General features: G+C 39.6%; 1 protein-coding gene and 1 long non-coding RNA gene across 8 annotated transcripts in view; one reads left to right on the top strand and one right to left on the bottom strand.

Moving 5' to 3' along the window:
- Positions 1-27,818, top strand: part of LOC125754130 (melanoma inhibitory activity protein 2-like) — a 137,269-nt gene that overhangs the window by 76,043 nt on the left and 33,408 nt on the right. The window lies entirely within an intron of this gene.
- Positions 1-27,818, bottom strand: part of LOC112661843 (uncharacterized) — a 45,585-nt gene that overhangs the window by 5,892 nt on the left and 11,875 nt on the right. The window contains exons 3-4 of one of the 2 annotated variants that reach the window (XR_003138031.2): positions 3,857-4,079; positions 3,562-3,641 (exon numbers count right to left, since the gene is read on the bottom strand). This is a non-coding gene — a long non-coding RNA (uncharacterized LOC112661843). The remainder of the gene's footprint in view (positions 1-3,561; positions 3,642-3,856; positions 4,080-27,818) is intronic. The other variant, XR_004811078.1, reaches the window with a different exon arrangement.

Here is a 27,818-nt window from a genome sequence, read left to right as displayed (position 1 = left end):
TTAAGATGCAGCTTTTATAACATACAAATGTTCCATATTTTCTAGACTTTATACTCTGTTCCATTGGTCTGTCCACTCGTGAAACGTTTCCACATTGCTTTAATTGCAGAAGCTTAGTTAGTGGAATATTATAATACTTCAAGGGTGAAGACCCCTTTAGTTTCTTTTCAGAGAGTCCTTGGCTATTTTTCCATATTTTTAAAGAATCCATATGCACTTTAGAATCATATATCTAGCCCAAGGGAAAAATAAGCCAAGCTCGTTAGTATTTTTATTTTGATTGCATTCAGTTTTTACATCAATTCAGAAGAATGGACAGGTTTATAATGTTGTTTTGTTGTATCCCTGAACAAGGAGTATCTTCCTTATTATTCAAATCTGTTATATGTTTTTCAGGAGTGTCTTATACTCTTCCTCACTTTGTTTTTAACCGATTTCTTGTAACATTTAAGTATTTTTCTTTTCTTTCTTTCTTTTTTTCCCCCCTTGAATGTGGAATCTGCTTCTTCATTTGTCTTCTAATTTTTTAGGGTGATCAAAGTGCTTCGTGATGAGTAATATTCTTTTCTTTCTATAACGTAAGCCTTTTGCTACACTTCTTTCCTTCCCCCTTGGGCCTTCCTTCTGCCTCCTTCATCCCCGGAAGACTCTCAAGTCCAGTCTGATGGAGTTTTAAGCCTCCTCTTTTTAATCCCACACTAGCCAGTGCTCTGATCCCCGAGGTCTCAGACTTGTTCTCAACACCTCCCTACTCAAGAGGGGCCCCTCTTCTGTGAGCACCTTCTCATTCCACCACTGTGATTGGGAACATATTGGACATACTATCCCCAAATATGGCACATTGACATGTTGCATATTTTAAACTGAAGGAATTTGAGAAACACGCAGAAACAGGATGGTCACTCTGACCTTCAACCCCTCTCACCCCTCTTCTCTGAAACAGTTCATAGAGGCCTCACATAAGAGGTGCCCTCTGTGTACCTAGAAGGTACCCAGAGAAAAGGAGCATCATTATCTCCAAAAACAAAAGGACACCTGTTTGCTGCACTTACCCCATTCTCCTGAACCTGTCATATTCCTCCATGACTGTCCTGTCTTCCTCAGACCCAAGATAAAAATATATGGCTGTTTCCTCGACTTTTCATTTCTTTTGAAGGCTGCTCCATCATTTCAAACTTTATTAAAGAAATGTGTATACTTTTCTCTTGTTAAGCTGTCTCTGTCCGTTTAATTTTCTGACGCAGTCAGGCACCCTAAGAGGGTGAGGAAAATGTTTTCCTCCTCCGCCGCTGTTACACCGCAATCTTTCTCTGACATTCAACCTTTGCTTCTCTCTGCTGCAGCCTGAATTCTGAGCCTGGCTCTGCTGCTCAGAATGCTCTCCCCAATTACATTTGTAGTTTATATTATTCGTTTTCTCCTTGTTTTGTTGTAGGTAAGGATTACAGGTGACTCTCATAATCCTCGTTGTCCTGTGTGCTCTTTGAAGGATACGTGGAGAGATTCAGATTTAGGTAGCTGCTGTTTTGAGCCTGTGTTTGTTTGTTTGTTTGTTTGTTTTATGATAGTCACAGAGAGAGAGAGGCAGAGACACAGGCAGAGGGAGAAGCAGGCTCCATGCACCGGGAGCCTGACGTAGGATTCGATCCCGGGTCTGCAGGATCGCGCCCTGGGCCAAAGGCAGGCGCCAAACCGCTGCGCCACCCAGGGATCCCTGAGCCTGTGTTTGTGTGTGTGTGTGTGTGTGTGTGTGTCTTTTGGGGTGGGGAGTGCTGCCTTCTGCTTTTTAATTTGGAAGAGCATACCATAAATGCTGGCTTTTGTTTATGATAGTGGTACAATTAAGTAACTACTATATCAACATTGAATAAAGGGAAACCAATAAATCTCAAATACTTTTCTCAACAATTAGGTTAGAAATTAGAGATTAATTTTCTGCAACCCATTGTTTTGTTTTTATTTCTTTTTAAGATTTTATGGGGAGGCAGAGTGAGAGTGAGAGAGTATCTCAAGCAGACCCCCCTGCTGAGCATGGAGCCTGATGTAGGGCTCTATCTCACCACCCTGAGATCATGACATGATCCAAAATCAAGAGTTGGACACTTAACTGACTGAGCCACCCAGACATACTTTTTTTGTTTCTAATTTAAATTTTCACAATAAGCTTAGCCCCATGAGAAACAAGAGTGATTCCTCCCCCCTGTTCACCCCTCCAATAAACTTCTAAACTAATTGGCACTGAGCTTCTCATTATCCTTGAAGAGAAAGAGAATGATCACATAACCTATCCGAGAGTCTGAATATATTTGTCAGTTAAATAACTCATTTGGACAACTGCCATGGAGATTAGGCCGGTATGTGAAATGATCATCAGTCTGTAACTCCAGCTGTGAGGTTCACAAAGAAACCAAGTAATAGCTGTATGTATATGGGATAAAACAAAATATGCATAACACTCTTTCTTATTACATATTCAAAATTAAGACATTTTTCCTCAAAGTAAAGCACTAAGAACTTTTCCTTTTTTTTTGGTCTGTCTATAGAGGAGGTAAGCTGGTGTTGAAAATTCTAAGATAGAAGAATCTTATTTTAAAAACAGCTCAACAAAACTTCAGTTAGGTTTTGTTGCAGATTGTTTATGAATTTTCTAGATGCCAATTTATTAAAGCAAATGAATCAATAAAGGAAACCTACTTTAGCTTTGTCCAATCAAAAGTGAGCTTAAGGGAAAGGCATTTGGCTATGTCAAATAAATTTCTATAAGGATGGAAGATTTTACAGATGGAAGCACCACTTTTTCTCAGAAAGTAATTACTACCTGTGGCCCTCTAATCATTATTTTCTTCAAACATGATCTTTCTTCATGACAAGTAAGTTTGAATTTGAATCATCACTGAGACATTATTATCCATACCACATTTAATCCATTAAACAAAATGACTCATGTTTTAGTTTTAAAAATCAATCAACTTAGATTCTGGGGATGTGCCAGAGCAAGATCCTCCCGCAGGTTCTGAATTCTTTTAGTTAATGACATTGCATTATAAATTGGCCATTGTTTCTTTTCCTTTGTTCGTATGGTTGTCTGAGCACTTGGTGCTCAGCTGGTGTTTGCGTTTTGTATCTACACAGAGCTCAGGTGCTGAGATTACAAACCTTTTCCTCAGTGCTCCCTGCTGATTCCAGACGCTGGAGCCCACTCTCACTGCTACTATCTCTGCTCACAGTTCTCAACTGGAGGAGATTGAGAAGCTCCAGTGTTATATGGTACAGATGGTGGCTACACTTGTGAGCATAACATCTAGAGAAGTTGAATCAGTTATGTTGTATGTCTGGAGCCAATGTAACATTGTGGAATAACTATACTCAAATAAAAAAATGAATAAAAAATAATAAAATAATTTAAAAACAAAAACCCTCTGCCTTGCTTCCCAGGGCCATTTTCTCTTGAATCCGTGTTTCACATGTCTTCCTGTCTCCAGCTCCCTCCTTCTGCCACCAGCATGCTGCCTTTTCCCCGATGGGCTCAGACTTTGGCTGACATTAAAACAAATCACCTACCTGAAATCACATTCAGTACAATAATGTCTCCACGCCTTTTAATTTTTCCAAGTTCTTCCAATTCAAGGTCCAGTGTCTTTCTGAAAATGAGAATATTCTGGGAACTAATTTCTGTCTCATCTATCAAGATTGAATGTGACAGTCTCTCTGTAATATTTAGTCTATTATGCTCTCACTTAATATGCTCACAGCTGCCAATGTTCATGTGTATCCTAATAGTTGGAATTAGAAATGCTTCCTTTAATATAACTCACTGCCCCCCCCCCCCCCCCCCCCCCCGTTAACAATCACTTACCACTCTAGATGAGAAAGTGGTCTTTAATCTGCACAAACTAGAGGCAGATTCCTGCCCTCTGGGCTCCTCAGGGACACGTGTTCATTCACTCCTTAGAGAGAAATATAGACATTTCTGTGTTCTATGTTCCAAACTTCTTTCAGCTGGCTTTATTTATAGGTCAGTTTACTGAACTCCTTAAATCACTGAGGCTAGGCTTTTTGATTTATCTATTTTGAGATTCCTGAAAATGAAAGAAAGAATTGTCAAATTTCATCCAATTTTTTGTCTCAGAAAAACTGCCCAGTAAATACAAAATTCGTATGTGGGCTAATCTCTCAATTGTCAAAGATATTTATTTTGTGCAATAATTAAGATCAATTCATGGATTTATAAGAAAATAGTATCGGGTTCAGCAAGAGAAAGAACTTTCTAACAGCCAGTGCTCTGGAGCATAAAGTAAATTGGTTGGGGGATTAATGAGCCCTGTGGAGCTGGGGGCTCAGCAGAGGTCATCTGGTCCCTGGCAATCCCAAAGATTTAAGCACAGTGTGAAGAATGTTAAACAAGATTGACTTTTACTTCCTATTCTGACATCTAAGACTGTAAGACAACCAAGCATACGACAAGTTATATAATGTTCCAGACAAACAAAACAAAAATACCATTTTCAAGACTATCCTCAGATGACTCATGTTGAGAAATCTAAAGTCTTGCATAAATATTTTCTTATTACACACTTGTGGCCTTAGGTTTATTATTCTTGCTGTGCCTCATCTCTCTTTCTGTCTTGTTAAAGTCTTCCTCATCATTTGAACCAAAGAGCAAGAACATAAAAGTCTTCCTCATTTCCTTTTCTGACACTCAGATGGAATGGAGAAGTGATGGAGGTGACAGTAGATTTATGATATACATAGCTTTATGATATGTTCACAAATGCCTTGATGACAAGATAGAAAGGGGAAAAGTGGATGTCTTGCTTGTCTTCTTTTTCTCATTATCACTAATGTTATGTTTTTAAGACATTTTAAGACAAATGTCTTAAAGTCTACAGGATTTAAACAACATAAAGGAGGATTTTCTATCCTCCATCCAGTTCTGACATGCTATGATGTTGTGGTTTTAAGGATTCTCATGATTTTGTGGACAATAGATTCATCACTGGCCAGGAAGCAGAGGCATTTGCCCTAATCTCTGTTGATCTTGCTCCCCAAAAAATGTCTTAATCAGCACAGTCAGACAGTATACTGGGTTGGATGAATTGTTGTCTTTTTAAATGTGGTACACCTAAGTTTTTATGCCCCCAGACTATTTCAGCAAATTTTTCGCCATCCTTTTTCCTCTATAAAGAACAAGGAGATTTAAAAAAAAGTTAATATGTTGGCATTTCCTTCCTTTTTAATAAGACAAAAATTAGCAATGAGTGAATGCTGGATTACTTTGTAGACTTTGTTTTTTCCTTCTTAGAATCTGGTGAAGGTTCTCAGGTTAAGGGAAATATTTAGAACTTCTGGTTTCAGTTCTGATACATAACAAGCTTGGAAATCACTCTATTCCCACAACAAGAAGCTGACCTCTTTCTTGGAAAATCAAAGACATTTCTTGGACTCATGAGAGAATTGAAGTTGCAAGGCAAACTGTGAACCCAAAATCTGGAGGGACACAGGCTAGGTCTGCTTACTTGGAGTGAAAGCCACTGGAGCCATATACTGGTAGGAACACTCAAAGGGTAACTTTGTTGAATTACTCAAAGCAATGTGAACTCACATGAGCAAGAAACCACACAGGGTGATAATCTGGGAAGGGCAGGGAGACATTCTTTCATGGGCTTTGCCTTCAGGAAACTCACAGGATCTCAAGATGAAGATGTGAGAGATCTACTCATGGCAATAGGAGGAAGGGAAAAGTAATCTTTGCAACATGTGTCCATAATAAAAGCCTTTGCTCCATTGGAAAAGACTTGACTAGAGCCATATTCATGTTAGGGAAAATTCATTCTTCCCATGACAGCAGAGTCTGAACTTCCTGTCTACTTGAATATGATATAAAAACAAAGCATAGTCAACAAGGATTATGGTTTTGAGGGAAAAGATTGGAAATGCTGCACTCAGAAAAGACTAGGGGCAGGTAAAAAATACCGTAGAGGAAATGTTTGTGAAAGTCACAACTCCATGACACAGACTCATTTACAGAAATAATTTGATTGATGAGATTGTACAATGTTTCTTCTCCTCTATACATTATCACCACACCAAAGGACTCCAGTATGGTAACAGTGGAGTACAGCTCAGAGAGCTGACCTGCCTTTTCCCTGGGGAAGCGTACTTAGGGAAGCCTGAGTCAAGAGCAGATACAAAGGGGATCCCTGGGTGGCGCAGTGGTTTAGCGCCTGCCTTTGGCCCAGGGCGCGATCCTGGAGACCTGGGATCGAATCCCACGTCAGGCTCCCGGTGCATGGAGCCTGCTTCTCCCTCTGCCTGTGTCTCTGCCTCTCTCTCTCTCTCTCTCTCTCTCTCTGTGACTATCATAAATAAATAAGAATTAAAAAAATTTAAAAAAAAAAAAAAGAGCAGATACAAAGGATTGTAGAAGGGGAGAAGGATAAGGGGATGGGGTAACTGGGTGAGGGGCACTAAGGAGGGGACTTGATGGGATGAGCACTGGGTGTTATACTGTATGTTGGAAAATTTAATTTAAATAACATATATATTTTTAAAAAGCCAAGTTGAATTTTAATAACATTTTAAAAAAGAGAGAGACAAAATGGGGACACTATAGGAATTGGAGACCTCTGGTATCTACAGGACATGCTAAACAGCAAAACTCCCAACCAGATGACCATACATTTTCATACTCAATGCCCATTTACCTGAGTTCCTCTTACCTAATACAACATGCCTGACTTCCAACAAAAAAATTACAAGATATACCAAAGACAAAAAACAAAATAAAAAAAAGCCCCACAGTCTAGAGAGAAAAAACAAGCATCAGAACTAGACTCAGAAAAGACACACATGTTGGAATTATTAGGCAGAGATCTTAAAATAACTATTTAACATGTTAAAGGTCCTAATGGAGAAATTAGACAGTGTGCAAGAAGAGATGGGTAATGTAGGCAGAGAGATGGAAACTCTAAGAAAAAATCAGAAGGAAATACTAGAAATAAAAAGCACTAACAAAAATGAAGAACACCTCTGATGGGCTCATTAGTAGACTTGGCACAGTCGAGGAAATCACTGAGCTTGAAGACAGATCAATAACAGCTTTCCAAATGAAAAAGCAAAGACAAAAAGGGTGGAAATACAGAACAGAGCATTCAAGAACTGTAGGACAATTTCAAAAAGTATAACGTACATGTAATGAGAATATTGGAAGGAGAAGAGAAGATGATGGGGAAGGAATATTTGAAGTAACAATGGCCAAGAACTTCCCAAACATAATGAAAAGTACCAAATTACAGAGCCAGGAAACTCAGAGAACACAGAGCACTCAGTAGCAAACAAACATAACTAGGCGTATCAGACTCAAACAGCAGCAAACCACAGAAAATCTTGAAAGCAAGAGCTCTGGGTTTTGATAGAAATGTGTACTGACCGAGCTGTCTTGCTTCCTGGCCAAGAAATACTGGACTTTACCTGTTTTAAACATTGGTGGCTTTCTTTTATAACCGATGAAAGGATGCATGTAAAAAAGCTTCATTATGGATGTTACCTTCTTCCTTATATGAATGAAAATCAATGAGGTCATGTATATAAGAGGAAGCACTCTTTAATTGCAACATTCTGTGAATATGAAGAGTTACAATTTTTAACCAAATGCATCCACATGACTCTTCCAGAGACCTTGAAACAAGCTTTCTCAGCAAGGAGAATCTTGAGGTGTGTTTTGAATCACAAGGCATTACCTTAATGGATGGAAAATTAGATCTTATTTTTGGCTGAGATGGGAATGGAGCTGAAGTTCCCAAGGCAAAAGGCGACAGAAGGGTGAGATGCAGCTCATGAGATGGAGAGTTAGGGTGGGAGTAAACCAACTGAGGTGTTTTATCAGGAAGGAAATGCAGATACGTATTTCAATGTACATTGACCCTTGAACAATGCAGGGGTCAGGGGCACCAGTATTTTGTGCGGTTGAAAATCTGGATGTAACTTTTGATTCTCCCAAATATTAATTACTAGTAGTCTACTCTTGACTAGAAGCCTTACTGATAACATAAATCATCAATTAACATCTATTTCGTATGTTATATGAATTGTATACTGTTTTCTTACAAAAATTCCCAGGGAGGTATCTGAATCCAGGAATAATGCATTTTAATTTTTTTAAACTTACTAGAGCAAAAACATATCAGCAGCAAAAGAAATTGGAGAAATGAGTAAGTAAGAGTAATGAGTAAGTAAGAGAGGAAATAAAATAAGTACATTTGTATTAAGTATTAGAGCTTACAAAACACCGCATTTTATCATTTGGGTTTTGTAACTGAGGATATTTAGACTCCAATAAATTAAGAGATTTTCCCACTTTGCTTGACATCAATTATGGTTGAATAATTATTTTCCTTGCTTCTCTCTTTTTTTTTTCTTTTTTTTTTTTTTTTTTTTTTTTTTTTTTTTTTTTTTTTTGCTTCTCTCTTTTTAACTCTGGACCAAAAAGCTCATGAAAATATTTTTCTATAAGGGTAGGAGGTAGTGGTGATAAACAGAGAAAATTTCCCTTGTAGATATTTTTTTCAATTTCAAGATAATATCCAAAGAATGAATGAATTATTTATATAACAGTTTATAAAATGCTTTTGTACAGTGATCTCATTTTATCTTTGTTCTCCTACCCATAAGGCAGCGGCAATTGTGCCCATTCTGTTGTAGATTAGGAGTCCAGGTGCAGCCCTGGTGCATCCACCACACACACACACCCCACAGCTATGGCATGCTAGGGCTGGGAGTCAGAGAATCTGAGTTTTGATTTCCAACCCGCCATAGTCGATTCAGGCTGCTTGCTACAAAGTACCATGCATCGGATGCCTTATCAACAGCAGGCATTTATTGCTCACGGCTCTGGAGGTTGAAAGTCTAAGATCAGAGTGACAGCATGGTCAGGGGCTAGTGATAATACTCTTCCTGTTGTGTCCTTACACTGTGGAGAAAGGGCATATGCACTCTCTGAAGTCACTTTGTGAGGGCACTGATCCCATTCACAAGGGCTCCACCCTCACAACCTAATCATCTCCCTTTATTATGGGGTTTGGACTTCAGAATTTTGAGAAGACACAAACATCCAGTCCTTTACACAACCCCACATTAGTTTTTATGTTGCTTTACTTGTATTTTTCCTTTGTGACTAGAATACTCCTCATTTTACCTTCACAACAGAAAAGTGATAGTTTTACCTTTAATCATTCTAACATGTAATTTCATCTGCTTATTGGACATCACTATCAAATCTATTTCTTCACTAACTCATGTTAGAAGGAAATCCTTTTAATTTAATTTTCCTTTCCAGCATGCTTGTAAAATCTGCCTTTAAAAAAAAGTGTTCAATAATCTTTGATGTATAATTTGCTTGAAGTTAAATAATCCCTGACTATTTTAGACATACTTACCAGAGCGTAAGGTAATTTCTGACAGCACCATTTTTCAATGCCACTAGATTACATTCCGCATTCCACCTCTGAGTCATTCAATCACCCTACGGTGCCTCTCAGGGGGCATCCTACCCAGCCCCGAATGAGAAGGAAAGTATTGGCATGTATTGATAGCAGATCTTAATATCTAGGGATGTTGATTATATGAATATGAAGTAGCTTATTAGCAAAAAGATTAGTAAATGGAAGCATTAACAGACATTTTGAATGTCACAATTTCCAATGGTGATGGGCAAAACTGATCGACGTTTATGTGGCATTAAACTGTGTTGCCAAATCTCCCTTTTTAAATGATAAACATTTGGCGAGCATTTCAGAGCTTATTAGCACTTTATTCATGTTATTTCCTTGATTGCCACAAATAAAATGCTGAAGTAGAGACCCGGTGGGAGGTTTGAGAGAGGACACTCACACAGAGTTGGGAACAGCCATAACGGGCACCCAGTATAAGGCACAAGGGCTTCCATTGTGCCAGGCCCTCCCTCCTCCTGGGTCATTCACTGGGAGCAGGGCAGCCCACTTCAGCGTGGTGCCTGCAAACAGACCTTCCTTTGACACAGAGCTATTTGGTGGCATTCTAGTCCATTTGCATATTTTACAAACTCTTGGTTTGTGTTCATAGTTAATCTTTTGTGGGACAAGGACTCATTTGAGGAATGATGCAAGCTACTGATCCATTCTTAGGCAGAGTCCATATACATCTTGCATTTTATATACAATTTCAGAAAGCTGCTTATTGCAAAATAGATTTCAACCATTTCATTTTAATTCACTTTTTTATTTGATGCCATTCTTCCCTGTTACAACCTCCCACTACCTCCACACCAGTCTAGAAATGGAACAGGAAAGGAATTTAAGTCAGGAGTTAATTATACTCAGTCCTCTGTGAAACTCTAATTCTAATATCTTAAACACCTACATTTAAGACCTGTTTAAACACACATGGAAAAGCTATAAAGAGAAATAATAATTCCCCAAAAAGCTATAGAGGAAATGAAAAACCTGGTTTATTGCTGTGAGTTATCCAAACAGGCCTGATTGACATGTCTATTTACCACATAATAATCTTTCCCATCCCTCTGCCTGTAGAGATGCATCCAGTGTATAAAATGAAGTCCCAGGAGTATTTCAGGCTAAAGAGAGACATGTGGCCTTCACAGGTATAGGTAAATATGTTATACATTACATACTAATGCATAACTAGTTTCTATGACATTTTTATCCTCTAGAAGACCAGCCTCAATAGCCTTCTGTATCTGTGTGAGGACGATAAACACTATAGTATTCCATAGCCAATCAGTGGAGTCTACAAGAGTGAAAAGATCTTACCTCTCCCTCAGGTAAATCTAATCTCTTCTTCTAAAGGCTGGAAGTTCCATTTGTCTTTTCCCAGGGTGAGAGCCTGAAGAAAGGTACCTGATAATGTCACCCTCCATGCAATTCTGGCCTGTTTACCAAGAGTCGAGGCTCACCCAAGAAAAAAGAGGTGAATGTTTATGTCAACTCATTCGACAGCCTAACTCAATGAATTCCCCTTCACTCTCAGAATGACCACCAGGCTTTGAATCAGCTGTTCATATTAAGTCAGATTTAAAGACTCTATTTTCAAAGGAACACATTAACTAAGACAGTGGATTAGTAGATCAGGGTTTTTGCCTTGACTCCTTCGATCCTGAGTCACCACATCTTTTTATTAAATTAACAAGTTAGCATTGATTTGGAGTTTGTTGACAAGCAAGAATGTGGGAAGAGAATTAGAGCAGGCAAAAAAAAAAAAAAAAGAGAGAGAGAGAGAGAGGGAAGATATAATATCACTTAACCATCTGGAATTAGCATGCAAATTCTGATTTTATAATCTCACCTGCTGGGAGTAATTTAAAATTCTTAATGCTGATCAACAGGGATTTAATTTAAAGTCTTCCTTCCCCAAAAAATCTAAATATGGGTGGGGTAACTCCTACCTTCATTTGAATACATCTGAAAGCAAAAAAGTATGACGTGACTCAAATAAATATGAGTTTGGAAGCTCCTACATACACACACACACACACACACACATACACACACACAGCTGTTCTGTTCGGGTTATGCAGAATGACAAAAATAAGCAATTGATCCTTTAGGCACACTTAATTTAGGTCCCTCTGCTTTGAAAACTGCCTTAATTTTTTACGTCACATTTAGCAGGCAATCATCTATCACCCAGTCTAATAACGTTGGGTACATTTTATAATTAGCCGTAAAAGAGATCTTTTTGCCAAGCTTGAAAATTAAGTTTGCACTTCAATATTGTACAGACTGTAAGCAGCCAGAAAGGGCCTTTCCTTGGTAGTTCACAGTGTGCATTTTCTGTTGCCTTGACAACTGTCTGGCTGTGGTTTCCATGCTTGGAGAATGAGCCTGATGCAACCCCTCAGAAATGATCATGAACACTAAGCAAACTGATACCAACAATGGCAAGTTTGGGGACATAAATATCAAAATACTGCCTACATTACATTCTACCAAAATTGCAAGGATGAAAGGGAGGGATGGGGAAAATGTTGCAATTTTGATCAATTCTAATTAAAAGAGAAAAGGGACAGGGTAAGGTCAGCACTTGGCCTTGCTATGAAGCAAGGGCTGATTGTATGGTGTGAGCTGCACACAAGATGTGAGACTCATTACGGCCTCTGATAGTTTGGGCAAAATATAATCAGTACACAGAATCCTGACATTTCACTATTCAAAGGCTAGACAGCCTAAGAGAAAATGAAAGTCTCTTGTTCTTTTGGTCACAAAGATCCTGGGCTCAGCCTGAAACTTGTTTGGGTTTGTTCCCTCTTTTGTCCTTCAAGGCAGTGAGCCTTTGTCATCTTGGGCTGGGACACCCTGACCCCATGCACAGTTCAGCAACCCATGGCTTCTCCTAACAGGGAGGGTTAACAAAGATTTCATTTCTCAATTTGAAATGTACACACTATAATGTTGCTTTGAGAAGTTCCTGGAAGCATTTGAAATCATTGAGAGGCTCTGGGGTTTCTTGAAGTCTCATTGAGAAGTTACTCATTTTAAATAGGAAGCATGAAATCTAGTTTACCAACTTTCCCTGAGTTTTAATTCAAAATGCATAATAGCAACCTCACATATGCATATAACTTAACAGTTAATACTACAACTTTGCCCTCACAATCCTTCAAAGCCCTGTGGGTACTGCCATCCTCATTTTAGGGGTAAGGAAAGTGAGGCTGACGGCTAGTCAGAGTCTTATAGGAACCTGTTGGACTAGCTTTTGGGCTCATAATGAGGCTCCTTCTGGAGATGAGACCTTTACCCACAGAGATAGCCCCCCAGGGGCCATGTGTGCTTCCAAGCTCATTCAGGTTGTTGGCAGGATTACATTCCATGGGTTGTAGGATTAAATGCTGGCTGTTTGCCAGATGCCATTCCCTACTCATAAAGGCCATCCATGCTCTTTGTCTCTCTTCCTCCACCTTCAAACCAGCAATGACAGATCAAATCCTTTGCATGCTTTGAATCTCCCCAACCTCCCCTTCTGCAGCATCTCTCAGACTTTCTTTTCTGCACTTAAGGGCTAAGGCAATTACATTGAGCCCACTGGATAATCCATTATATAATCACCGTATTTTAAAGTCAGCTGATTAGCCCCCTTAAATCCATCTGTAAAATCCCTTCACAGCACTACCAAGATTGATGTTTGATTAAATAATCAGAGGATGGCATCTTCAGGACACAGCATTAGATATCTGTCTTATGCAGGAGATGAATGAGGTCAGGTAAGACTAGCACTGTTTCAGATATTTCCAGGCCAGACAAGAAAAGGATGCAGCACCTTGTCTTCTTGTCTTTGAGAGCCCTGTTTCCAGTTGCCCTGCTCTATGTAACTTCTAGGGAGAAGGTTGATTCTCAGCAGTACTTGGGCTTCTCTTTGGTTTGCACCAGAGCATAGAGATTTTTACTGCTAACAGTGAACCTATTCTACCAATACTTTTTTCCCTAAACTTACATTTAAAAAAATCATGACAAAGTAAGGTTTATTCCAAGGACTCCATGGCTTAATACTCAAAAATCATTGAATACACTTACACATTAACAGAATAAAAAGGGAAAAAATATGATCAGCTCAATATATGCAGAAAAAGCATTTAACAAAAGTCAAGATCTATTTATGATTAAAAAAAAAAAACTTTTAGAAACCTAAGAACTGATCCTTAACCTGTGAGGATATGTAAAGCTTAAGTATTTTGTACTTGCCGGTGAAGTCTGAATGCTTTTACCCCCGCCCAACCATCAATGGACAAGGATGTCCTCTATCACCACCTCTATCCAATACTATATTTAATTCCTAGCCTATGTAATAAGAAGCACACAGATTGGAAAGACCTAGTAAGTGAGCTCACCCAGGTCACACCATACAAAGCCAACATACAAGGATCAACTTATATATACTAAAAATGAAACATTGGATTTTTAAAAAATTTTAATATTAGAATATAAAATATATATGTATAGGATCTGTATACTAAATACTACAAAATTCTGATAAAAAACAGACAATCTAAATAAATGGGGATATATGGTGTGGTTAAGAATTAGAAGACAATATTCTTACAATGTCAAGTCTCCTTAATTTGATCTATAGATTCAGGGCATCTCCAATCAAAATCTAAGAATTCTTTATTTGTAGCCATTGAAAAGTTAATTGTAAGATACATATAGAAAAGAAAGGGAACTAGAACAGTCAAAACAATGTTGGGAAAGGAAAACAAAGTTGGAGGACTCATACTACTTGATTTCAAGATTTACTATCAATCTACAAAAACTAAGACAGTATAATACCAACAAAATACAAGACGTAGAGATCAATGGAACAGAACTGATAGTCTAGAAATAGACCCACAAAAAACTAGTCAATTGATTTTGAACAAAGTTGCAAATGTAGAAATGTAGAAAGAATCATTTTCTCAACAAATGCTGCTGGACTTGGAGGACATCCATATGCAAAAAAAAAAGAAAAGTGTTAAACTAATTCCTCATGCTTTGTAGAAAATAAATTATAACTCAAAATGGACAACAGAGTCATTTAAATTACAAAACTATAAAATTTCTATAAGAAAATATAGGAACAAATTTTCATGACCTTTGGATAGGCAGTTTTTAATTTTAATAATGAACCACAATCCATAAAAGAAAAAAATAATTAATTAGACTTTGTCAAAATTAAAAACTTTTGCGCTGAAAAGGACACACTTAAGATATTGAAAAGACAAGCCACAAACTAGAAAAAAATATTTGCAAATCACATTTCTGACAAAGGATTTGTATCCAGAATACATAAAGAACTCTCAAAACTCAAAAATAAGAAAATAGACCAACTCAATTTTTTTTAATGGACAAATGATCTATTAGGCATGTTGCCCATAATGGCATTTAAGCATATGAAAAATGATTAATATCATTGGTCACTAGGGAAATGTAAATAACACCACAGTATAATACCCTTATTCACCTATTAGAATGGCTAAAACCAAAAAACTTGACAAGACCATATGCCAGCAAGAATGCAGAGCAATTAGAACTATCTTACATCGCCAGTTTGCTGATGAGAAAGGAAAATGGTAAACATTTTTGCTAAACAGTCGAGCATTTTCTTAGTGTTAAATATACACCTACTACATGATTAGGAATTCCATGCCTACTTATTTACTCAACAAAAGGAAAACTTGCGTTCACATAAAGACCTATGGTGAATTTTTATAAAATTTTTATTCACCATTTCCAAAAGCTAGAAATAATCCATGTGACCTTCAAACAAAAATGGATAAACTATGGTAACACCCATACAATGAAATACTACTTAGGAAAAAGTAGAAACAAACTACTAATTGACCCAGCAACATGGATGAATCTTAAACCCATTTGCTGTGAGAAAGAAGCCCAGTCCCCAAAGCTACATATTATATGATTCTATTTATACAACGTCCTGGAAAAAGCCAAGCTATAGAGATGGAAAGCAGATCAGTGGTTGCCAGGAGTTGGATGATAGTAGGGGGAATGCAATTGTTCTCAATGGAACTGTGGCAGTCAACATATGACTATCCATTTGTCAAAAATCCATAAAACCATAAATCACAAAGAGCAAATTTGCTGTATGTAACTTATGCTTTTAAAAATCAACAAGCATGTTGTGTAGATGGGACACTCCAGAGGGAATGCACACTATGAGAAATGACTCTGTCACAAGTGAATCATGTAAGTTCACTGATCAGACTAGGGAGAGACAATCTATATATCTTTGGGATACATAGATCCCATAAATGTCTGCATGTCTATCTTTGGGAAATCTATTTTGACTGAATACTAAAAGGCTATAGACAGAACTGTATATGACACAGTAACTTATTTGGTAAATTTGTTTTCCTCTGGGGATATAGGTTAGCAATTTGAAACTACTTTATGTGTGTATTAGGACCAAACAAGCAAGGAGTGGACTACCTGTCATGAGAGTCTGATTTCTCAGTGTGAGAAAGAAGTTACAAATAAAGAGGAGGGTGGCTAGACTGCATCATGTGATTGCTGGACTGGACTCAGAAGTATCAATATAGACTAATGTTTTTATAAAATATAAATATACATACATGTACATATATGAAGAAATAAATATGAATACGCATGCATGTACAGGTTAACATAATACATATATTTTCTGGTTCTGTCTGCAGACCCGAAAGTAATGACACTACAGTCTAGAAATGAGCACATCCAGTGCCCAAATTTTGGTTCCTAAATCTATTTTGCAGTACAAGAAACCAGGGCTTATGGAGAAGTGGTTGATTCCACAGCTACAGCAAAGAATATGCAAGATGACTATGGAGGCTTTGTAATGCCAGAAAATGAGGATGTGCTCAAAAAAAGAGGATGAAAGTAGGCAACAATATAGGAGCCAAACTGAAAGAGCTCCCAGTAGCCAAATATGAAACAATTCAGCAACAAAATAAATAATTATAGTATTGGAATTTAACCCAAAGAATAAAATAAAAAAACTCTGAGTTCATACTGTTGCAAAAAATAATAATAACTGAATAAATAAATAAATGAGAGGGAAGGGATAATTCTTACTCCTGGAGAAATTTCAACTAGTAAAAGTAGAAAGAATGAGGAAAATAGAAAATCATCACTGGAACTGCACAATAAAGATCCACCAATAGTAGCTAGAATTAGTAAAATTTTTAAAAATAAATAGATTATTTTCATAGTCTCAAAGAATCTGCCTCAAATAAATATTTATTACTTCCAAAGAGAAAATGGTAAGTTTATAGAGGAGAATCCTAGCAGACACCACTCTAGGGTAGGGTCAAGGTTAATTCACCAGCAGTTAAGATAGATAGATATCATGTATGTACTTCCCACTGTCATGGGAGGCTCCATCACTCCTGTGATATTCATCCCCCAAATGCACAAGTTCAATCTAATCATGAGAAGCCAAATTTAAGGGACATTTCACAAAACAACAGACCATTACTTTCAAAGCGTCAAGGTCTTAAAAGTCAAGGAAAGACAGGAAATTGGTACAGATCGGAAGATACCAAGCAGACAGGACATCCTGGACTAGATCTCAAATAGAAAAGAGATATCAGTGGAAGCATTGGTAAAATCTGAATAAAGTCTTCTGTTTAGTTGGCACCACTGTGCAAATGTTAATTTCTTAGGTATGAGCGTTGTACTATGGTTTTGTTAAATGTTAACATTAGCAGACACTGAATGATGGGGCTATAGGAACTCTGTACTATTTTTGAGATTCTTCTGCATGTCTAAGAGTATCTCAAAAGTTTTTAAAAAGGATATTGGTTAATTTTCACTATAAATGTCTTAATTTTTCAAGCTACTGATCTCCTGGGGAGATGCCTTCTCTTCTCAGAAGCCACATTGATTTTCTCCTGCTAGCCTACGGATACAGATTAATGCTATGGACAGATATATTTGTCTCTTTTTTGAGATTCTGTTATCCACTCAGTGCCCACATAGATCAGGTTCATCACTGCATAAACAAACACTCTCAAAGTCCTGTCAGTTCCCTGGCTCCTACGTACAGTTCTCATGTTTTGAACAATGGTTCACCATTGATCCAATAGATGCTATTATGTCTCATGAATTCAGGCCAATTGTTCAGGAGTCATTCTATTAAAATGAGAAGGGATGAGTGAAGGAGGTTCAAAACTAATTTCAGAGGGACAACACAAAACTCACTTGATTTCAGGATTGCTGACTGTTACATGCTTATCACCTTGCCCCTGGCAAGCATAGCCTCCTTCCCCAAGCAGGGTGCCCCCAGGAGCTGACAGTCAGCATGGGCATAGACATCGGGCAATTTAAGTTGAATTGAGCTACAAGTAAAGATAATGAAAGCCTCCAGTAGGAAAGAATTTGCTCTTCCTGGCATAGAGGAAAGAGGTATCAGAGAGAGAAGGTCTGGTGGAGGGGCCAGTATTTGCGTTTGGTTGTGACACATCAATACAGTTTCTACAAAAAAAAGGAGGGAAGTGCATTTCAGAAGAGGGAAAACAGCGCTCACTTAACACTGATAGATTTGATGTTGGTTGTACACAGGGTGAAGAATAGTGAGAAATGCAGCTCATCGGATGTTTGGTGATCTCATGAAAAATGGTTATTCACCTCTCCAAAGGCATGGTCCTGATCATTTCATATTTAATAAGCTGCAAGGATTCTCAGAATCGTGTAACCCTATTGTTTTGTGAATACTAATGATGGTCCAGCAAACTGGTTCCCTGCTGCATTCAGAGCTCTGGAACCCATACTGGAGGTTGGACCCTCCCACAGGGACTGCAGCTCAGTCTGAGGTGGGGCTGCTTGGGAGAGAGATACAAAAGTCGGCCACCGTCACACATCACGTCTGAAACCATGAGAAATAGTTCTGAGCCCAGGAACACTTTCCTCAAATTGTCAGAATTCAATGCTCTCAGGGTGATTCCATTTAAATTCAATGCAAATCTTTTAATGTCTAAAGATATTAAATAAGAAACAGCAGTTTCTGGCTTAAGTGTCCTGCTGTTATCATCCTCATATTCTTGATAGATAAGAGGTAAACGACTCTGGGTTCTGAATAAATGTGGGGAGCTCAGAGGTGTTGCTTTATCAGCATTTGGCTGGCTTACTTGGTTTAAAGCAAGCCAAAATAATAATACATTCAGATGACGTGATTGTCCTTAAAATGGCATTACTATATTGAAGACAGAAACCAGGCTGTGCTTCCATCCTGTGGGATGAGAAGAGGTTTGGAATGTAATGCCTGGGTAGCCAACAACCCAAAATCTCTTAGGAATAGGAATGAGAAAGTCCATACACGATATGGAGTTATTTCCATTTTTGAGATAAGGAAAGGCAATAGACCTGAGTGGCATGTATTTATTTTTATCTGTTTTTCTCTACTAAAGTTAAGATTCTCTTACAAGGATAAGTGAGTCACACACATTCAGGATTTGTCAACACTGAATCCCTGGGAATATTTTCTGTAAGAACGGAGGTGCTGTATGTCCTGGTACTGAACTCCCAAGAACTTCTGACTTCCCATTTTTCCCCTGATTCTGCACGGGGGCCCCAGACCTTTCCTTTTCCTTCCTGTTTTATTTCCTGTGACCATGTCTTGATGATTGTTTTGGTTCCCTGTTCTCAACTTGGTTTCATCTTCACCATGCTGAGATAAATGCGTATCATGGAGATTAACTGACACATGTTAGTTAATTTGTAAAAGGAATAAATGTTGTGGAAACTAACATGTTTAATTTAACATCTTTTAAAAAAAGGGGGGGGCCATGAGAGAATCATGCAGTATTCACCTGAAAACATGGTTGAGTCTGAATATTTGGCCTGAAAAACAGAAAATTTTGGAAATAGTAAAGACCAATATCCTGTGGATTTTGTATTTCACAATGGAGTATGAATGCAAATGTATTTGAGAAACAAGTCACAGGCATTATCCATCCAGTTCTTGTTCCCAGTCAAAAGGAACTCAGAAGTTACTCTAATCAAATGCCTACATTTTGCAGAGACCAAAAGGAAAACCCAAAGACGTTAAGTGTTTTCCCCTATGTCCTGAGACCTGTTAAGGTCTCAGCCTCAGGCTTTAGGGCTTCTGATCTAAAGCTCTTTTATAACCAGTTCCCAAGTCAAAACACAAAATGTGAAAAATAAATGTTTAATTTAGCTAAATGGTGGCTTTTCTAGGAGGAAATTATGACAACTGAGTGATGTTTATTATAAAATGAGCCTGAGCCATTTCTTTCTTATTGAAGCATAATAATAATGATAATTTAAGTTATCTGAACCCTCCTGAGAAAACATGCTCATCTTTTTCTAAAAGCTGTATGGAGTGTACCATAAATTGCTTGTTTTTTGCTCTCACTCAGGAGTTTTCCTTTTTTTACTTTTCTCTTTCGAAAACTCAGAGCCACTTTCTTTTGCATCCCCTATCCTTAGAACCAACAAAAGTCTGGATAGCAGTAAGCCATATAGGATAATGAATAAAAATATACAAGGAAATTTTTGTTGTCACCACAAATATTGAACTGGACATATAGTTATAATCCCTTCGATTAGGGCTATAGGAAGGGGCAACATGAGGAGGTTGTTTTGAAATGATGGAATGGTTCTGTGTCTTGATTTTAATAGTGGTTACATGACTCTATGCATTTGTCAAAGTTTATATGACTGTCCAGGAAATAGTAGATTTTATTGCACATACATTAGATAAACAGATGGATAGATGGATAGATAGATAGATCCCATGATTATATATGGTCAACTAGAGTTACTTTTTAAATGTTAAATTGTATTAGGGTAATGATCTCTCCATCTCTTAGACTTCTACCTCTCACATGGATGTTACTTGTGGGAAAAATTTTAATCCAGCATGGACCTTTTCTTAAACTTGGCCACCATTCCTCCAAGGTGCCCTGTATTTTTCTTGCCTCCACATCCTGATCATCTTTTCTCCTTATGCCTCTCATCTTTCTCACATTATGGCAGGTACCCCTTATCCTACCTTCCCTTCCCCACTGTCCATCACAATTTCTCCAAACTAGGAGTCTCAACCTCTCCAAGAAGCTTCCTCAGACCCCCACGGTTTATAAATTTCTTGGTCCTCCAGACTCGCATGACTTACCATCCTTATATTTTTGTCTATTGGTACTCCTGCACTGCCTTGTAATATATACCAATCATTATTTACTATATTCTTGTCATCTCACTCTTTGAGAATTTTATCTATACTTCCCTGGTTAGATAAACTATAACCCCTCCCTAGGGATGGATTCAGTGCTGTGCATATTATAATTGTGAATGGAGAACCAAAATGCCTAAGTGATTTGAAGGCTTGGAGTTAGACATGCCTGTATTTGAACATTCATGGGTAGGTGATCATCTTCATCTGTCAAGTGGGGTTAATAACAGGGTAGGATTGTCATGATGTTAAATGTGGTAACTTAAAATACCAACAGAGCAAATAGCACACAGCAAGTAGTAAGTTCATGGCTATTATTTATTCAACAAAGAATAACTAAGTAATTGCTGGGTGTCTGGGACATGGCAAACAAGCAAGCCAGATATAACCCCTGATTTTGTGAAGCATATCTTCTAGAGGGGAGGAAGCTCAAAAAATAAGTGATTTCTATTGTATTTTATTGAACCCCCAAGTCCTCAAGTCTTCTGTTATTATCCAAATATATGATGCCCACACTCATCTCACATATTGTGGGACATCCAGAGCTCTTTCAAATATTCTTGAAGATCCCTTGGGCATCTTACAGTCCTCTGGTCACCTCCCTTTCAATCCTTACTCCCACGGATTCCTGGCCCCCAGCTATGTCCCAGGCAAGATTGCAGCCTCTTCTGCTGCTCATTAAATATTGGAGGAAGATACTAAAACAATGTATAGAACAAAAGCCAATTTGAAACTAAGTGGCTGATGGCAGATTAAAGATGGCCAAATAGTTTTTGACATTCTTTCCCTGGACAGGTAGGGTCTCTTGCCCCTCACTAAATCTGAGTGGGAATGTGATGACTTTGACCAATACAATATGGTGGATGTGGTGCTGCACCTGATCCTCACCCAAAGCCAACAACTTCCACTTCCTGTCTGTTGTAGCGCTTGCTCTTGGAACCTGAGATACCATGCAAGACATCCTACTGACCTGCACGGAAAACCATGTGGAGAGGCTGTGAAACTTACAAGAGGAAGAGAATCATGCCTCCTCCAGCCTCCCTCCAGCATAGTCCAGCTGCCACCTGAATCCCATCAAGTGACTCCAGTCAGTGCCTCATGGAGCAGAAGAATCAGCAGACCTGCACGTTGAGACTATAATAAAATGGTTAAAAATTTTAGCTGTCAGCTTTGGGTGCTTTGTTTCCTAACATTACATAATCAGAGCAGCTGGTAGCATTGACACTTCTTTTGATGATGACCAGCCCTCATCCTCTGGGTGTATATCCAGTTAGTTTTCTTCCTCTTTAAGCCCCTAAACTCCTTGGCCCAATATATAAAAACTAAAATTAAATCTGTTTCAACTACTCCTATTTCCGACTGGTTTGGTACCAGGTGCTCATCTGCACAAATACAAAGCTCCTCTGGGGTATCTCCTGAATCAATCTTGTCAACCTTGGTGAGACAATTCTAAAAGATTTGAAACAATAGCTCTTCTTTAACTGGTCCCACATCAAATTCTCTAGGAGGGACCCTCTCACCTCTAGGACATAACTCAAGAGGTGACTTAGATGGGTATTTCTCTAAGCTATCCAAATAAATGGACAATCTCAGTAAAACCAATATGCTTACTATAAAACATGGTTTTGTACTGCATCCACACAACTAGGTACCTGCTCATAAAATTCCTTCCAGAGAGTACTTTGGGATTACCAAATCTTTCCCACGAAGTATCAACCGAGGAGGACCATAAGGTATTTATATGCATCCTATATGGAATAAACGCGAGGAGCTTTGTTTATAATTCTTCAGATTACATTATTCTAGCTACTATGGTTTGATCAATTATGTATATCTAAAGAACTAGTGTCACATGCTGGTCACCTGCCTGGGATATACACACAAATGTGTAAACGGTAGAAGCCACAGCAGGTGAAAGGAGGATGGCTTGACCCCTTCCTTCTGGTCTTGGTGGGCAGGTTCTTAGCTGCCCCCTTCATCAGTTAGCCAATATTCAGTCCTGCATAACCTAGAGACATAACCCACACAGAAGGGCCAGAAGGGCCAGAACTTTTTCCTCCCAGAGCCTGCTGGGGGTTCCAGGCAGAACCTTGGTTCAGTCAATCTCTTTCATAGAAACTAAAGGACTACAGAAAAGGAGAAGACTGAATGTGAAATGTGCAGCCTACTTTGAGAGTGACCACAGCAGGACCAGGCCAGGTCAAGCAGAGGGCCATGGCCATAAACGTCTCCAGGCAAGACCCCATCAACATGAGTCAAATGTGATTTCAGGCCCAGGCCTGCCCCTTTCACCATGCATAATCTGCTCTGTATGTCATCCTTGTCATGAAGGAAGGATTTCCATTAACTCTTTATCACTCGCTTCAAAAGTTTGCAACCTCAAGCCAGTTCCCATCTAAGAGGTGCCTCCCAGGGACCTATATAATATGAAAACTGTCTGTCTTCATTCCTGCCCTAGTGCTGGCTTGGTACATAGTACTGTGTGCGATTCAATAAAAAATTTTAAAAAATCAAAAAAACAAACAAATAGGAAAAAAACCACATCAGGGCAGCTGACACAGGCCGTTTAGTCAAATAAATGTACTTTATTTTCAGCTAACTCAATTGCAAATAAAATGAAACAAGTAAGGGGTGTAACATCTAAAATTAAAAAAAAAAAATGTTTTCCAAGGTCTGAGTTGGCTTCATAGGGCTACCTAAAAATACTTCCCGAAAAAGCACTCTTGATGCAGGTAAGTGGGGGTGATCATAGTCTCTTGATATCCACCTTCCTTCGGTCATTAAAGCAAAAGCAGAGCCACAACCACTTCTGTTTATAACTTTTAAATATAGGACAGAATATTTTAGCTTGTAGAAATTACCTGAGAATATGTGCATGAAGGGAAAATGAAATAAAAACTTGGGGCAACATTCATTAAAAATCCAAGTGGACAGAAGAGTTCTTCCCAGACATAAGCAATTGCTTAAATCATCAAGGTAAGTGTGGATGCACTAACTCGTGGGGCTTTGTAAATCCAGAATCACTGTGTGTGTGGCTGTGAGGTGCCTAGAATGCATGAGGCACTACAGCACAGTGCTCTGGAGACAGTCTAGATGAAACCAAATACCGAGGTCACAACTTACCAGCTGTGAGGAAATCATAAGTGCCTGGGCCTCTGTTCTCTTAGCTTTCGAATTAGTTTAGAAAGAGAAAGTGTTGATCTGAGCATTAATGCAGAATAGTGCCTGGTGCAGAGTGAACACACAAGGCTATTAGCTATTACCAGTAAGAAATCTTTGGGTACAGCCCCTTGGGTTCAGATGGATGAGATATTATAATCTCATTTCCCAAGTGGCCTTGCTGAGCACCAGAGGATGTGGAGCCCTGGAAATAGGCAAACAGCCATGCTCCCCGGCTCCTGGCCTCTGGGCAGTCGCTGCCTCTGTGAGCCAATCAGTCAGTACACAGCCCTGAAGGTGTATATACATAGTATTATATATGCTAATTAATATATTATTAATGATGCAGGGGCATCATTTTAGCTCATATGCTATGCAGAGATGCAAACATTCTTCTTTTCTGCAATGGTTTTAGTCATCCTTAACAGCTGGAGAGAGTCATTAGGGGACAAGCTTTAAATCTGCCAAGGAAGTATCCCGCAAATTTTCTGCTTTAAACCCATGATATGGCTCCCACCCTTTTAGGTAAAGACTCCATTTTTCAGATTTTCACCTGCTTTGGGGGAGGCTGGTCTGATCCAGTGCTCGGGATGGAGCACAGAAAGTCCACTGGGACTTGTGCTGGGACTGACTGACCAGGCTAGCAGTCTTTGTCATTTGTGCTGTGCCATTTCTGACTCTTTGCAGTCTCATTATCTGGTCCCCAGCCTTTTGTCCCTACTGCCTATATGAATCAGCGCTCCAGGAACAGAGCTGCAGCTCCTTGTTCAGCCACAAGACTTCCAGATACTGAACATGGACACCCCTGGGTGGGTGGGGGGGGCATCCAAATGTCCTTCCAGCTTTCTCCCTCCATCACTCAGTCCTGACATGGATTTCAGCCTGGAAGGGCAGGGTCCTCTCCCTGCACATCTGCCATCTGTCCCACTACACTCCAGGAGGGAAAAGGGGTGTCCCTTCTCCTTTTCTGGTAGAGTTTCCTCTAATCCTTTCCTCTTTCCCCCAGGGCCAGTCCCTCAGGGTAGCCTCCATTTTCTGGGGAAGGTCCTCTCTGATCCAAACCCATCAGGCAAGATGTTGAAAGGGAGTCACCAAGGAGAACAAAGATGAAAATCCACTGCTTCGTATCCCATAGCCACAGTGTCCAAGGGTGTATGTGTGTGTGTGTGTGTGTGTGTGTGTGTGTAGAGTTGTTAAATAGTTGCTTTTCCACTTAAAATGAGCCATAACTTCTGAATACAAAGAAAAAGGAAAAAGAAAAAAAAAACTATAAGCATGTGTGGTGACAGATGTTGACTGGATTTAGTGATCATCATTTGGCAATGTATACAAGTATCAAATCATTACGCTGTACATCTAAAACTAAGATAATGCTGTATGTCAATTATACCTCAATAAGGAAGGAAGGAAGGAAGGAAGGAAGGAAGGAAGGAAGGAAGGAGGGAGGGAGGGAGGGAGGGAGGGAGGGAGGAAAGAGAAAGAAGAGAAAGAAAGAAGAAAGAAAGAAAGAAAGAAAGAAAGAAAGAAAGAAAGAAAGAAAGAAAGAAAGAAAGAAAGAAAGACAAGAAAAGAAGTTAGGGAAGGCACTCCTCATGGTGTGGTGCTGAGAAGCTACCAGGTAAAGGCCCTGGCAGGAGTTTCTTTGCAGAAAAGAGCTGGAAGCAAGGCTGAGAAGGAAGGTAGAGGCAGGGATGAGAGTCACAGGAAAGAAGAGCCTGTGGGAAATCCTAAGGGTTGTGGTGGGCTGCAGGGAAGGCGGCCAGTCTATGCTGAGTATAGAGATCAGATGGGAGGGTGGGAGGACAGCATGTGCCTGTGTGTGTCTAGGTCAGGGGTTGCAGGGAGCAATGAGCAGTTAGAAATGAAAAACAGGGTAGGTACGCTGGGGATATAGAGGTTGGGAGTTGACAAGTTGATGGCAGGGCTGGAGAGCCAGGCAGCAAAATTGAGATTCAGTGCATTGGGCGGAACGGAGTTCACACGATGGAAGCCTGCACAGGGGTGTGATGCTGTCCTTGCCTGAGGAAGGGTCTTCTCCACAGGGTTCCCGAGTAGTACTCAGGGGAAATCTAGAGTTCTGTCATTGGGTGACAGAGCCCTCTACATGGGAGAAGGCAGGACTCTGAGCTTACAGCCCTCAAAGTGTCATTGTGAGCATTATGTGCTGCCTTGACATCTGGTGAAGCCATGAGGGCCTTGAATAACCCAAGCCCCGGTTCCCCTCTTCATTCTGCTCTTGCACTAAAAGTCTCCAAGCCAAACCACCCTCCTCTTAGATCTTGCTCATCTCAGAGCAGAGGGTTTCAGTTCCTGCCAGCCTGCAAAACTATTCAAACAGCCAACCACAGCATCTTGGGAACCAGGGGTCTTGAAGGAAAAAAATAAAAATAAAAAGAGGACAAATTGTATTAGCCAGTTGGCTTAGCTATTTACAGTAGTGGCCCACAAACTGCCTGGACCATTTTCCTTGTTGAGATAAAGGTTTTGAGTACAGTCACTGCTGCATGGAGTCTTACTTATGTGTCCATAAATTGCACACATTTATTGTTGTAGTAACGTTTTGTGTATACTACAATATATTAAAACTTTAAGAGAGTAAGATAAAAATTATGATCATAAAAACTCTAATATTTTCTTCCTCCCTGTGGACCCCTAAGACCATGCAAGGTACTATTTATTCCAGATAGTCCAGTTCCCCATCCCAGGGGGAGGAAAAGACCTCTAGAATTTAGGTCATGTCATGTCAGCTCAGGAATTACTACCTCTAATTTCATGTTCATGTGGGAAGACAAGTGATTTCACTCAGAGATCCTGTTATCACTCCTGGGATGACACCTCAGGGAGCCTTGTCCCTCGATACAGCCTCAAGATCGCCTCTCAGATGCTTGGCCATAAAAAGACCAGAAGAAGCAGAAGGCCCCGGGAACAAGGAGGCAAGTGTGATGGTCACTCTGTCAGTAGAAATGTCAAAGTCCTCTCTCAGCGGTGTCATTTTGCTTAGCATTCTAGACTTTCTCCTTACAGATGTCATAAACATACTTAGTGCAATCATAAAAATGCCATTTGGATCAAAGTGACACACTGTCATCTCTCTGCCTGCATCTAAATGTTCAGATTATTACTCCCAAGCTGATGTAGAAGGCCAGGCAGCTGTGCTGCCAGGAATCTTTGCTCTCCCTCACCCTCCCACCGACAAGGCTACAGACCTACCATCCATCCATCTCTGCTTTCTTTCCTCTGCAGCCCAAAAGGCAAGACATTCTCTGCCACCCGTTATTCCCTTCCCAAACCATCCACTCCTTGTTTATTCTGAACCTCTCTCTCCCTCCCTGCCAGATCATTCTTACCAGTATACAAACTGATCCATCATGAAAAGGTACCTCCTAACCCCTCACCCACAGAACTCAGGCTTCTCCTTTCTTTGCTCCTCTTTTTTTTTTTTTTTAAGATTTTTTATTTATTCATGATAGACATAGAGAGAGAGGCAGAGATACAGGCAGAGAGAGAAGCAGGCTCCATGCAGGGAGCCTGATGCGGGACTTGATCCCAGGTCTCCAGGATCACGCCCTGGGCCAAAGGCAGGCGCTAAACCACTGAGCCGCCCAGGGATCCCCATTTGCTCCTCTTTGTTGTGAAGCAAGCTATACTTACAACTTTCTGTCTGAACCTAGTCACCTCACCACCCTTCTATCCTGGCCCTGTCCTCTATTCTCCCCGATACTCACATTATCTTGCCAAGGCCAGTAACCTGCCTCCTACCTCTATGCCATCCTCCCATCCAACCATTCAGCTGTATTTGGGATAGTTGACCACCTCCTTCTTCACAACATATGCCCCTCTCTTGAATTTCTGGTGCCGTGTCCCTCTGGCTTTCTCTCTGGGGCTCCTTCTCTGTCAGCTTTGCTGTTTCCTGCTCTTTCTCTATGCAACCTCTTGTGCATTGTCTT

The sequence above is a fragment of the Canis lupus genome, chromosome 31 (assembly GCF_003254725.2).
Source record: "Canis lupus dingo isolate Sandy chromosome 31, ASM325472v2, whole genome shotgun sequence".
Taxonomy (NCBI): Eukaryota; Metazoa; Chordata; class Mammalia; order Carnivora; family Canidae; genus Canis; species Canis lupus.
This window is presented reverse-complemented; position numbering and strand designations above follow the sequence as displayed.